The 15213-nt window shown below is 40.8% G+C and overlaps 1 long non-coding RNA gene across 6 annotated transcripts in view; it reads left to right on the top strand.

The window, feature by feature from the left end:
- LOC134944774 (uncharacterized) overlaps positions 1–15213 on the top strand; it is a 109767-nt gene that overhangs the window by 47081 nt on the left and 47473 nt on the right. The window contains exon 5 of one of the 6 annotated variants that reach the window (XR_010181948.1): positions 2416–2491. The exons of the other annotated variants lie outside the window; for them this stretch is intronic. This is a non-coding gene — a long non-coding RNA (uncharacterized LOC134944774). The remainder of the gene's footprint in view (positions 1–2415; positions 2492–15213) is intronic. 6 annotated transcript variants of the gene reach the window in all.

Genomic DNA, 15213 nt, shown 5'->3' with positions numbered 1-15213 from the left:
CCAGCACATCCCATGTTGTTTGTGTCGCACACTTGTGTCGCTTAGCTTAGTCATACAGCTGCCTCATTGCACCTCTTTTTCTACTTTGCATGATGTGCTGTTTGGGGCCTAGTTTTTTTAAGTGCCATCATGTCTGCCATTGCAGTGCCACTCCTAGATGGGCCAGGTGTTTGTGCCGCACACTTGTGTCGCTTAGCTTAGCCATCCAGTTACCTAGTTGCACCTCTTTTTCTTCTTTGCATCATGTGCTGTTTGGGGCCTAGTTTTTTAAGTGCCATCCTGTCTGTCACTGCAGTGCCACTCCTAGATGGGCCAGGTGTTTGTGCCGCACACTTGTGTCTCTTATCTTAGTCATCCAGCCACCTCTGAGCAACCTGTTGGCCTAAAAATAATATTGTGAGGTGTTCAGAATAGACTGGAAATTAGTGGAAATGAATGTTATTGAGGTTAGTAATACCGTAGGATCAAAATTACCCCAAAATTATGTGATTTTAGTTGTTTTATGTTTTTTCCCCAAAAATCATCCAGATCCAAAACCAAAACACGAAAGGACGAAAGGGTGGTTTTGGCAAAACCAATCCAGATCCAAAACGCGAGCATGGAACAAGAACCAAAACCAAAACACAAAACACGGAAAGTGCCCGCCGCACATGTCTGGTTCTTATGGTTGGGGAAATTTTGGGGAGCTGCAAAACAAAAAGGCTGACTGATTGGGGCGTACATGGGCACAGAGTTCCAGTCATCAGTGGCCCAGAGCACTGAGAATAGGCATGTGCACTTGTGTAAGGGGCTTCTATGTCTGCTATTGCTATATTACACACTGTTTAGGGGTTTGTTTCTTTGCTGTTTGTTAACTACAGATGTAGCCATGCTCATTGTGGCTACATCTTACATCGATCACGCCTTGTTAGGTGCTTCCACATGCACGTCTGTGACGCATGTTTATCTTAGACACACATATTCCCCATTCGCATGAACGGAAGCAGCAAATGCTGCAGCTCGGCGCTTAAAGCAGATGTAGCCACGATGAGCATGGCTACATCTTTACTACTATGTTTGAGCAATGATACACCACAAATGAGTCTTAGTAAATTTCTGTGTTGTATTGTTTTTATTGAAACTATTACCCAGTTGGTGTGATTGGTTATTTATAATACATTACTAAATATCAAAACATTTTTAAACAGAAATAACTGCTGTGTGTTTGTGCCGCTGCTCTGTTGCTTAGTTTAGCCAGCCAGCCTTTGGCTTATGCTGGTGAACAGTATTGTGAGCGGTGAGGTCAACATAATTGAGTGGAAATGACTGAAAATTAATGTTATTGAGGTTAATAATTATGTGGGTACGGATTTACTTGGTTCTTTACGCCAGAATTATCGCCATTTCTTTTTTTCTGGATTTTTCTTATTGGCTAACCAAAACATGTGACGTCCGATAGCCAATAAGGAGATTCGGGTAAATCCGAGTAAAACCGAACCCGCTCATCTCTAATTTATGATTGATAAAAACAGAATACAGATCCGAAACCAAAACCAGTGACAGTGGTTTTGGGAAAACCAAAACCTGACAATGAATTAGCACCAAAACTAAAACACGGGGTCAGCACACATCTGTAATAATAACACTTCCCTTTCCCAAGGTCTCCTAAGTAGAATTAGGTGTAGCTGGGTTTTTAAGGTAATGACACCTTAGTAATTCTGTTTAACCAGACAATTCTAATTTTACTGTGACTTTCCCACTAATGTGGGGCAAAAGCGGAGGAAATCATCACTTGTTCAGGCATCATTTTGTGTTGAGGATCTGATGTGAAAGTCTGAGATGTTCTAATACATTATTATTAGGTGTGTACACACGGTGAGATAAATCTGTAAGATTTTGACTACATAGTCAAAATCTTATGAAAAAGTTAGTGCATATCTCATGGTGCTAGGCAGCTTGCGATACAGATTCGATCCCGATGCGCGCTCCCGTGGGTTTGGTATCGTAAGGCTTGATAGATTGTGCAGGCAAGTCAATCTTGACTATCTAGTGTACAATCTAGTACAAAGTATAGTCAAAATTGGCACTTAGTCAAAATCGTACATAGACAAAGTCTCAAACACAGATAGTCAAAATCTGTACTATCTGTGCTATCTGGGCTCTGGGGAAGTTCAAGGGAAATTGCATAGTCAAAATCGAACATAGCAGGGATCTCACCGTGTGTACACACCTTTAGAGATGTGCGCCGACCCCAGTATTTTTGTTTTGGATCTGTATTAACTTAGTGTTTTTGGTTTTGGAACTGTATTAACTTTGTGTTTTGGTTTTGCTAAAACCACGCTCACGTGTTTTGGTTTTGGATCTGTGTTTTTTTAATTGATAAAAACAGCAAAAACAGCAAAAATCTAATATTTTGGGCTTTTTTCATTTCTACAGTATTATTATCCTCAATAACATTCAGACGGAAAGACCCAAGCCTTGACGTGGATCTGCTCGGAAGTGACAAATTTGGGTGGGTTTGATTCTCTGAGAACTGGACCCGCTTATCTCTAATTATTATTAATAATTTGTGAATATGCATTTAATGGATATTATATCCCTATAGTTAAGACTGTGAAGTTGTACATCACAGATTTGCTGCAAAGAAAACAGAAGAAGTGTATATTGGGCCTGATGTTCAGTACTTTTCCCATGTATGACTGCAGTCGTCAAGTGATGAATGGTCTGCAGCCATTTAAGGTTGGAGAGTGCGTGGCAATGACAGCTGTTTCACAAAATGGAGGTGTGTTGGCTCCATTTTTTGGGAGTGCCAAGGCCAGGGTCTCTGTCTGCCGGAGGAGATTTCCTGGCCTTAGTGACGGAGGTGTGGCAGCAGGTCTGTGTAACCTAAATGGTCATGCAGTCGGCCAATGGTGAAGCAAGTGATCTGATGCTGCACCCTCGGACACAGCAATGGATCACCATGCATTCAGAAAGCATCTACGCACACCAGACGCCTCCTGCTGCATTAACACATCTGACCATCACTGCTGCTTCAAAGTACGCAGCAGCCATGCTCAATTCAACCACATCTGAATCACCCCCACTGTAGTAAAAAGAGGTACCATTACAGGTACTGTATCAGTAAAAGTAATAAAAATTATTCTTCCAGACATTAGTGAATGTTGGTTACTCCTGGATTTGACTTTTAGTTCTTCGAAGAGGCATTTAATGATTAACTTAAATAATGAAATAATACCTCTAAAGGTTTACTATTGCAGCATTAGTAAAGCAAAACATGAACATAAATGTATAATACTCTGAGAAAAGTAAGCAGAGAGCAAATACAATGACATCAAATGAAGATGAGTGCTACTAGAAGAGCTATCCTTGAAGCTTATTGATTACAAAGCTGAAAATCTGACATTATTAAGTGATATATGTGTCATTGCACACATGTCAATCAGTATTATGCTGCAGATGTGGCAAGAACTGAGTGGCAGAACAGAGCAACATATAAGAGGGCCTTATTCTAATTTGGAAGTAAAGCAAAAAAAAAAAAAAAGCAAGTATATAACGCAGCAGCAGTTTCCTCTGCCTGTCCTGGTGGGGTTAACGATCACACAGATTGCATGTCCTCCTACTGGATTTGCTTCAGGCTGAAGGGCTCACTACACCCCCTGTGCATAAAGTACTATTTTACATAAATGTTTTGAAGGGGGTGTGGACACACCTCCTGTTAGGCCACTCCCCCCAAAAGTACCTGGGCCCAGACAGTCTCTCTACTGCCCTGAGTAGTGGCCTATACACATTATATCACACAGTAGTAGTGCCCCATATAACACATTATGCCAAAAAGTAGTGCCCCTTGTTCACATTACGTCTTACAGTAGGGCCCCTTATTCACATTATGTCACACAGTAGTAGTGCCTCTTAGAGCACATTATGCCACACAGAAGTAGTGCCTCATAAAACACATCTTACCACACAGCAGTGCCCCTTATACTCATTATGCCACAGACCATACTTCACTCCATATTAGAAATGGGTGTGTATTGCGTGACCGATGATCAGGAGTCCGCCGGTCAGCATACTGATGCCGGCATCCCAGCAGCTGAATGCCGGTGGGGGGGAGGGGTTTGAGCGCAACAAGCCCCTTGTGGGCTTGCTGCACTCGCCACGCTGCGGAAGGGTTCTATCCCCACACTAAGGGTGTCGTGGACATCCGCGAGTGCAGATAGTCCCTGTTATTTGGCATGCCGACTGTTGGGATTGTGAGGGTGCTGGATGTAGGGGGAGGTAATGTGACCAGCGGTCGAAATCGCCGGTCACATAACTACATCCCATTAAGAATACATATGAATTTAACTATAAACATTTCAAGAATCCACAAAGCTTGCTCTGCCTTTCTATAATGCTGCCAAGGGACAGTGGAACACAGATAATCTTAATCTATAATGTAATCATCCCTTCTTTCTAGCTCCCTATGGCTAGAGCCTCCTATTTTATTTTATTGTTTCATTATCTACAGTATTTCAGCTTTTTTTCTCTTTCCCTCCACCTCTGCTTTTCCAATAGATGTCTAACACCAGTTTACTTCAATCTTTTTTGGTCTTTCTTCCATTTTCTTATCCATTTTTCTATTTCTCTTTACCTCTAATATCATTGTGTTTGTCTTCTTGGTTATTTTCTGACTGTCCCCTTACTTTGAGGTCTATTTACTAAGCCTTGGATGGAAATAAAGTGGACGGAGATAAAGGCCCAACCAACTAGCTCCTAACTGTTATTTTTTTTTAAACACAGCCTATAATAGGTCAGTTCGTATCTGATTGACTGGTACTTTATCTCCGTTCACTTTGTCTCCATCCAAGGCTTAGTAAATAGACCCATTTATCTATTATCTCACTGTCCTTCATTCTGACACTAATTTCTTTCTATCATTCCTGTCCTTTTGTCTCTTGATCTCTCCTCAGCTTCATATTTTTCTCCCCTTTTGTCTCTTCTTCCACATCTTCTTCTATGTTTTCCCTTCATTTCATATGGGGTTAATTCAGATCTGATCGCAGCAGCAAAGTTGTTAGCAATTGGGCAAAACCATGTGCACTTCAGGTGGGGCAGATATAGCTTTTGCAGATAGAGTTAGATTTGGGTGGTTTTTTTTTGTTTCTGTGCAGGGTAAATACTGGCTGCTTTATTTTTACACTGCAATTCTGATTTCAGATTGAACACACCACACCCAAATGTAACTCTCTCTGCACATGTTATATCTGTACCCCCTGCAGTGCACATGGTTTTACCCAACTGCTAACAAATTTGCTGCTGCGATCTGATCTGAATTAGGCCCTACATTTTTCCCTTACCTATCCTATCTCTGATCCTTCCTTGCCTCATTGTCCTTCTGGTTCTATTATCAAGTCTCCTCTACTTTTCCATCTCCTTATTCTCTCACTTTTATTAAATTTTTCTGTCTTTTGTCCTCACCTTGAAGATAAAGCAGCCCTGCTGCGCCCGTCGCCCAGTCCTCCTTGGTCGGCAGTGGCACTGTGTTGCAAATTGAAATTTATATTTCTATATCTTTTATTAAATTACCAAACTATCCAACATTGCTCTGCCACTCTGTCTGATTTGTACCCAATGTTACTGCTCATACTATTAAAAAAATCATAGTCAAGCTAATACTTTCTAGAAGTTGCTAGATAAATGATAAATATAATCTTATTGGTTACTTTGGGCAACATCTCCACTCCTAAAAACCTGCACTCTTTTTCTTGAAATACCAGGTCAATGTATGTAATTTAGAGGAAATAATTTGTTATCAGCCTTCTTCATAAATCAGTGGCTCTAAGGATCTTACACAATTGGGCTGGAGTTCCATATCAAGTGTACACTGGTATAACCATGCAGATGTAAGTTTAGTACATCCTTTTCAGAAGCATGTTATTTTGTGTTACACAGATCCTAAAATGCATTAGACACAAAATATGTTTTACGCCTACATATACCAGGTGCCACGTATGCAGTTAATAATGACTGGTGTATCTTTGCTGAAGCCCTAAAAACAATGCTGGCTATACATTAGGACAGAGCTGGCCAAACCAGTCCTCGAGATCTACCAACAGTTCACATTTTCCAGACCACCTAGCTGGTGCACAGGTGTAGTCATTACTAATTAAGATGTGCTACATTCATTCCTAACTGACAATTTTACAGATCTAAAGGAGGCCTGGAAAACATGAACCTGTTGGTAGATCCCGAGGATCGGTTTGGCCAGCCATGCACTAGGATGACCAATATCCGATCCGATTCCTGCTACTATTTCCCTTCAATTCCACTGGGAGCTCTGGACACAAAATTTGTGTTTTTTTTGACCCACGATGTGCATATGATGAAGCATATGATCTATCTAGCGATCGTATGCCTCACAAAAAGCACGTAGCCGCCTTGAAAAAAATACCACTCAAAATTATGCTGATCGAATGTTCCATTGAACGATGCATCGTATGTGCATTAAACATGGTCCGATGTGCATACAATTACGACGGATAATATGGGCTGCACATATGATCAGAAGATGCGACATTCGACCCACGGGACCACGCATTGCATCGTAATCTAGTGTATGACCATCTTAAGCTAGATTTGAGGTCACTTATTTGAAAAAAGCAGTCATCGGAACAGTCACATATTCTATGCAAATGGTTTATTTATATGTTCAACTATTACTTAAGCATAAAGAGCCAGATTTGGATTTGTACACAAACCCGCAGTCCCCCCTTAGCCTCAGCATGATTGATATGTTGTCACATTTGGAGGGAGGACACTGTGAACATTATCCAAAACAGGGGAGTTTGGCCGAGGGCGATAGTAATTCGATGCGGCATGTTTGAATGCAGCCCTCGGATCGCAGATGCATGCAGGAGGCATCTATTTCCTTCAGATGCCTTCTGATGCAATTGAATGTTAGTTGTACTGTATTGCACAGACACTTCATTGCAGCTGTTCATCAGGCCTAGAGTATAGATTGCCTTTCTGCAGCAATCCAAAAGTATAATGGAAAAATATTGCAGGAATTGCAAACTTTGAAAACAGTACATTTTCATGATATTTTGCGCTCGCTTTGCTTATCTCTATAGTTGACACCAATGTTTTTATGCATCAGTTTGTCAGTCTGTTACCGACACTACTCTATGCTATTAGGGGCTATCCTCCTTTCTCTATTTAACCTTATCTGTGGATTCGTATTTGCCTCCATTCCCCTCCTTAAATCATGACCCTAAGGCAGACCTTAAATTATACAATCACACATTTGGGCAGGTCACTTCCTTCCACAACATCACAATAGTTTCCTGAAATATTCTGCTCTGCTGTGAACATTCTGCTGATAATTTGATGGATTACAAGGTGTTTTATCTGTGCCTGCTTCAAAACTTAGGTGATCAATAGATGAAGGTTTTTAACAATAAGGTTTGTGTTTTTTTAAAATTGTATCTGCCTTTTATTAAAGCCATGCAAGTGTAATATAAAAAAAAGACCTTCTTCCACCAGGATAAATAGATGAAAAAAACATTTATTATTTTACCATCAACCATAGGCATCAACCATATATAATGTGTGTCAGTGAAAGGCTGCGGCACTCACGGGTCTTGTAATCTGTATGCAGGTCATATACTGGTCCACCTCATCGTAGCAGGACACTCCAATATACAGGTCAACGTTTTCTTTTATTACATAAAATTTTGTATATCCTGACAAAATTTTATGTAATAAAAAGAAACGTTGACTTGTATATGGATTGGAGTGTCCTGCTAAGATGAGGTGGACCAGTATATAACCTGCATACAGATTACAAGACCTGTGAGTGCCGCAGCCTTTTATTGACTATCTCTATATTACTGAAGCCCAGGAGGTGGTGCTAAACATGCCCATTAGGCAGTATTAGGCACGCTCGGTAGACGGTGCTAGACACGCCACTCCAGTCATGCACCCCCTAATAAAATTTGCTGCGCACACCTATGCCGTCAACTTGGTACATGGTCAAATGGAAATGAAAGTCATCTTTCATGTTTCTGTCTGTTAGTTACTCCTGAAACACAGTCTGTATTACAGTATTACATTTTTGTACCTTTCTCTCAACTTACAACTCTGAAAGCCCCAATTAACATGCCTTCAGAACCACAGTGTGCCCTTCTGGGGTTTCCAAATTCCCAATGGGTGACTACAGTGCATGCTGAAATCTGTCTCTGCTCACATAAAAATGTACATAAATTAAGCTGACTGTACAGTAGGTGGAATCTCAATTCCACAGGAAGTTCAGCTATGACTGCCATCTCCTAAATTTTGCTATGGGTCCAGAATCTGTGGACCTTTATTACAGTATCTCTTCTGAGCAGGAGCAATGTCTGGTGTATACACAGTGAGGAAGCTTGGGTTTGTGTTCTGGAACCTGGCCCGCATATGCTCAAAAGAAACAAGTATTTGCTGAATAAACCAGAATCATTGTGCTAACCGCACTATCTGCCCTATAGTAACTTCATGGGTTGTTCCGAAAGTTATTTTGTAACTGCATTCTGTACCCTAGTTTAGGTGTTGTATAATAGATCTACAGGTTTTAGATAGACAGTCAATATGTTGACCCCATATAGTTGACATGCAATAAATCAACAGGTACAAAAGATCAACATGGTCAAAATGTCGACATGGAAAAGATAGAGATTATAGTAGATCGACAAACATGATATGCGTGACGAACTCCAGTGTGTCTTGTGCATGGGAAAGACGTTTATTTTTCCTTTTTTTGTGACTTCTTATAAAAGTATACTGTATAAAAAATAGCACAATTATTTTATTTTGTCAGTATCTTTAATCACCCCAAAAACGATTTTGTTTTATACAGGCTGATTAAATCCATCAAGATTTGCTTTTAGTGTAAGTGTTCTCCAAATAAGCTAAAAAACAAGGTGACGCAATTTCTGCTATAACGGCCATAATACCAAATGGTTATTTCCTTTATCTACCCTTTGAGAACCTAGCATGTCAATAAATCCTCTGAAGAATTCTTAGTGTAACTTATTCTTTATTTTTTAAAGAATTTGTTTCCATAAACATACAGCTAAACAGATATGGTGACATTTGCCTGTAATATAATCAAGTTTCAGCATTCTTGTTTAACTCTGGGGAGAATGTTATTGAGATTAACCTACAAAGTGACCTTAGGACATGATAATAAGGTCCTATAACATCTAATTTTCAGCTTTGAATTCTTAAGAGTTTATTTAGTTTGACTGACTGTAGTAGATTAATGCCAGGCAAAGGACGCCTTAGGTTACTGTTGGTGTTCTCTAAAGAGGTCATGATTTCTGAGCATACAACAACAGTCGTAGTTCAATGCTTGCAAATATATCACTGATATCTCAGACGTACTAGTGTCTCATTTCAAAATAAGTGGTAATGTGATGTAAATGCAAACATTCTGTTCATATAGTCATTGCAATATAAAGGATTTTTTTCTTAAATAGGATACCACATTGGGTGATTTTTTTTTTAACCTAACCGAACCCTTTCCCCAGATAAATACATTGGTCATAATCACTTACTTGTTATAAAGTCGTTGTTTAAAGAGGGGAACTTCATATAGATAAAAGAGTATTATATATATCTTTGCAGAAGGTAGAGGTGGGGGGTGATTCGAATTGGTGCTGCTGACATTTACTTAAGTACATGTAAGATAAAATATACATACAGAATACAATAAACAAAATACTAAATTGATAGGACAAATCCTCTTTTGAGAGTGGCTACCAGCCCTTATTGTCTATTTCATGAGGCTACAGGGGCAGAACTGTCTGAGACAACCGAGTTGGTTGCCGCTGGGCTCCTGCCCTGAAGGAGGCACCTTCTCTATTGTCCCCCGGCCATTCCAGGCCCTTTCCTGCTGTAATAGAGGAGCCGCCGACCACATGACCCAGCACGGCTTACCCGCCACTAGTACCGTTAGCTGAAGCAAGGCCAGCAGTAAGGAACACCAGCTCCTTCTATCAGTCGTCGCAACATGCAGATAGCCGGGCAACGATGGAGGACAGTGCGGGGTGCAGGGCTGGGAATCATCTGAGTGTCCTGTGGCTAGGTAGAGTACTGTAACAGTGTCAGGTAATTGCCCCAAATGCGCGCTGCTGTCACAGGGTCTATTAACGAAGCCTGTCCCTGTCTCCCCTGACCTGTTCTGTCCCTGTCACCTCTGAGCTGGCCCTGCCTCCATTCTCTCCTGTCCCTGTCACCCCTGTGCTGGCCCTATCATCTCTATCTGCTGACCTTATGTTCTGTCCCTGTCCCCTCTGTCCAGTACCTGCCACCCCTTCTCTGTCCCTGTCACCACTGTACTGTCCTTGTCACCTCTGTGCTGGCCGTGTCATCTCTCTCTGCTGACCCTTCCTTCTGTCCTTGTCCCCTCTGTCCAGTCCTTGCCACCCCTGCCCTGCCCCTGTCACTATTATCATACAAAAGAGGGCACCATTTGCAGAATCTATTGATGACTAACCCTCAGTTTCACTACAGAGCACAACACCACTTGGCTCTGCCAGACCAAAGTTGGTTGCTTCTGCTGCGTAGGCTGTATGATCTGCTGAGACATGCAGACAGATTTTTATTTCCATCATCAAATATAAGGAGACCACTACTTCAGAATATGGTGTCTGCATCTTAATTTTTTCCGTGCAGCTTAGTTTATGTGGGCAAAACACTGCATTTGTAGAGAGTGAATGGACAACCATCGCTCTTAGTAGCATTCAGCACTCAGACAAACCAGTAGCAAGACATTTCTTGGACAAAAAGCATCAGTTTGTGAAGTCTCTCCGCAGCCCAGGACTTACTTATGCTGTGCGATAGAATGCTGCTGATTGAGGCCAGAGCCGACGTCAGACACCCTCCCTGAAAATGCTTGAACCCATTTTTCCGGACACTCCCTGAAAATGGTCAGTTGCCACCCACAAATGGCCTCATCCTGTAAATTTCCTTGCCAATGCCCATGCGAATGGATGCTTCGCACAATCCCATCGTTGACCGGCGATCCCCATTGCAGCCTTGCGACGCGCCGGTGCATGTGCAGTTCGGATCTGATCGTCCGCTGTGCGAAAATGCACAGCAGAAATCAGATCTGAATTACCCCGATGGTTTTGCCAAGTTGTGTGTTGTTTTTTTTGCTTTGCTAATAAATCGGAATCATGACGTCCCAAAATCCATTCATGGAGGTGACAACGCAAGATTACTGTTACAGTAAGAGGCAAAGTAGATTTATTACTTGGGCGGAGTATGATGTTTTCCAGCATTTGATTTCCGGTGTGTGGAATGCATGTGACTAGAAGTGGTCTGTATTCCTGGTTGATTTACCCATCAACATTGGTGGTGATACAAGACTTCGGGGGTACTTATCAAAGCTTTTAGAGAGATAAAGTGAAGAGAGATAAATTATTACTCAACTTATAACTGTCATTTTTAAGGCTGTGTTTGAAAAATGTCAAGAGCTGATTGGTTGATACTTTATCTTTAAACTTTATCTCTCACAACTCTTTGATAAATGCCCTATTTGATCCTTGTTTCGGCAGCTGATATTACAATTAGTAATCAGTGAAGTGTGCCAGCTGGTGAACAAATGTGTGTTTAACAGTAAACACTAGTTAGGATATAATCACAATACTATGTTTTTATTGATGAAGATATGGTTTCACTAGATAACATTTTTTTTCCTTTTGTTTCAAACAATGAAATAATGCACTTAATGGTGGAAAAGGGCAATCTAGTCCATATGAGCTTAATAAAGAAAAAATGAAAAATTAAAATAAAAATCCAAAAGGAAAAAGAAAGAGAGAACAAATGCACAATGTTGTTCAGTTACTGGATCAATGCATCTCCTATGAACGGGTACAGTATCTTTGCATGCGGCGTACCGCATGCAATGTATTTATAAAGCGCTATAGACAGAGTTGGTGATGGGATATTCTTGTGGGTAGTAGAGTCCGTGTAGTGCTGGGCAGTGTGGTATGGATTTGCAGGAAGTAAATAAGTGTGTACCTCCGGACACGTTCCTCACCCCTACCCCAGTCTCCAGTGGTGCGCCTCGGTACAGGCGCTCCCGTGAAGCCTGGTAGGTTCGGGGGAGAAACACCGTCAAGGGCAAGGGAGATTGCAGCCAACGCTCCTCCGAGCTGTTGTCTGCAGATTCCCTGCCGCACACGGAGACTCACCTAATGCTGCCTCCCCCTGTCCGCCGCGGGAGGCGGCATTGGGTGAGTCTCCGGACTCTACTACCCGCAAGCATACTCCATCACCAACTCTATCTATAGCACTTTATAAATACATCGCATGCGGGACGCCGCATGCAAAGAGACTGTACCCGTTCATAGCAGATTCATTGATCCAGTAACTGAAGGATATTGTGCATTTATTCTCTCTTTTTTTTTCCTTTTGGATTTTTTATTTTATTTTTTCATTTTTTCTTTATTAAGCTCATATGGACTAGATTGCCCTTTTCCACTATTAAGTGCATTATTTCATTGTTTGAAACAAAATATATATTTTTTTTTATCCGGTGAAACCATGTCTTCATCAATAAAAACATTGTATTGTGATTATATCCGTACTAGTGTATACTGTTTAACACACATTTGTTCACCAGCTGGCACCCTATCTCATTCTTTGGTCATTATTACATCATATTTACCAACAGGTATCATACATTGTCAATCAAAATACATGGTAAAACTATTACATTAATTCACCAACACAGAGTCCAGGATTGAGTGCAGTGCTTACATTTCTTACTATAACTGTTCTAATAGGCTGGTCACCTATAAAAGTACAGCAGCTTGTCCGAATCAGGAGAGACGCAGAGCGCAGAAAAAAACCGTCTTAAAATCAGTGAAGTGGTTGCATTTATTTTCTGGTTGTTATGGCATCTCTTTTTAGTTATGTACACCTTACCCAGGTAATTCTTGAAGCTTTCATAACACACTAAGTATTACAATCCCTTTCTCAATGTGATATTGTGAACAATTTCTCACATTTACCTGGGTTAGCACAAACTCTTTAAGCACCTTGCAGATATTATCAGCATTTTTAAAAAGAATGAGAAAGTACATAGGCTATAATATGGTCCAGGATATAATCAGAGGTCTAGTTGGTGGCTGTAACTTAATGAACTTCCTCCACCAGATGATCATAGGTTTTTGCCACTGATATTATAGGGGGTTGTTACTTGTCCCTGAATAACCTAAGGGGGCTTACTTCACCACTTCTAGGAATTCTCTCACTCATTGCCACCACCAGGTTCCTAATCTAGTACTGCAACCACTTTTCCTATCAACGGCACCTGGAACTGCCTACTTCAGGGTATGTGTGGACAAGGTGCTGTAACACTTCCTGGATAGTGTCAGCTAATTCCCACTTGTCTCCAACTACAGATCAGTCTGCACTGAGTAGCTGGCAGAAGGTTTCACCTTGAGGACACTGGCCTCAATACAGAATAGGCACCAACTCCTCTGGTAGTCACAGGAGGGATCCGGTCAGGATCCCGGCAGTCAAAATACCAATGATGGAATCCTGACACTGCTCGGAATGCTGACTAGGAGCACAATCCCAGCACTGGAATCCTGACCGCCAGAATCCTGAACAAGTGTTTGCTGGGCTGCCGGAAAGGTAAGCTACATGGGGGGGTTAGGTCTATGCTATGGTGGGAGGGTTAGGCTGCGGAAAGGGGGGGTTTACGTTTAGGCCGCAAGGAGTGGGTGTTAGGGTTATGCACCCCTGGGTAGGTTTAGGGTTATGCTGCAGGGAGGAGGATTAGGTTTAGGCTGCAGGAAGGGAGGACTAGGGTTAGGGGGGAATTGGGGAAAGGTACATATTCTTATTTTGCCTAGTCAGAATTTCCAACATCGGGATACCGCACTCTGTATTTTGACCGCTGGCATTCCAACCGCTGGGATTTCGAACACAACTTATCACAGGATACAGCAGGCATCTTAATGGCATCTTAATGCAAGTTATGCCACAGATACAGTGCATCCAGAAAGTATTCACAGCGCTTCACTGTTTCCACATTTTGTTATGTTACAGCCTCATTCCAAACTGGAATAAATTCATTATTCCTCTCAAAATTCTACACACAATACCCCATAATGTCAATGTGAAAAAAGTGTTTTTGAGATTTTTGCAAATTTATGAAAAATAAAAAAACTAAGAAATCACATGTACATAAGTATTGACAGCCTTTGTTCAATACTTTGTTGATGCACATTTGGCAGCAATTACAGCCTTACTTGTTTTGGAATATGATGCCACAAGCTTGACAAACCTATCTTTGGGCAGTTTCGCTAAGTTTTTTATTTTTAATAAATTTGCAAGACTCTCAAACACACTTTTTTCACATTGTCATTATGGAGTATTGTGTGTAGAATTTGGAGGGAAAAAATGAATTTATTCCATTTTGGAATAAGGCTGAAACATAATAAAATGTGGAAAAAGTGAAGCGCCGTGAATACTTTCCGGATGCACTTTAGGAAACTCTAAGCACTTAAAACAGTAGCAGCTGTGCCTCTCATAAGCAGCTCAACCAACCACCCTGAAAAGACTATACTGCTGAAACCCGTTTAAAACTGAATACGGAGAACATGTATGTCTGAGGCTTACAAACTTTCACGTGTGGAAATATAATTTTTAATCTTTATGATTTTTTTTATGGGAATACACTTTCTTTAAAGCATGAGACTTTTTTTGTGGCCAGCAAATTCACTTAAGAGATTATACTTAAGGGGTTACTTTGTAATATATTTTACAGAGGGACAAAAAAAACCCCATTGTTTAAACACTTTGTTACTAAAAGGAATTTTGGAACTTTTGTGGAAAATTTAACAGCACCGCTGTGAGAATCTTTACTATTTTTATATATAATCTTAATGCAAGTTGTTTATTGCTCATAAGTCTTTAAAAAGATTAAGTCCCTTGATAAATCAAACAAAATGTCACAAAAGTACACTTCCACCAGCAAAGAGGTAAGTGCAATTTAATTTACTTTAAATATGCATACATTCAAAACTTAAATACATTGTGAAATATCTACACTCAGCTCCGGCCTTTATATACCCATGAACTGCACAATACAGTATATACTAATACATTTTATTAAAAATGTTTTAATTGTAACACTAATCTCAGTGCCTAGCCAATGTGGGAGTACCAGAATCTACTCTCCTGGTCCTCACCACTCTG

This window comes from Pseudophryne corroboree, chromosome 7 (genome assembly GCF_028390025.1).
Source record: "Pseudophryne corroboree isolate aPseCor3 chromosome 7, aPseCor3.hap2, whole genome shotgun sequence".
Lineage (NCBI taxonomy): Eukaryota > Metazoa > Chordata > Amphibia > Anura > Myobatrachidae > Pseudophryne > Pseudophryne corroboree.
The sequence above is the reverse complement of the archived record's forward strand: the minus strand, read 5'-3'. Positions and strand labels throughout refer to the sequence as shown.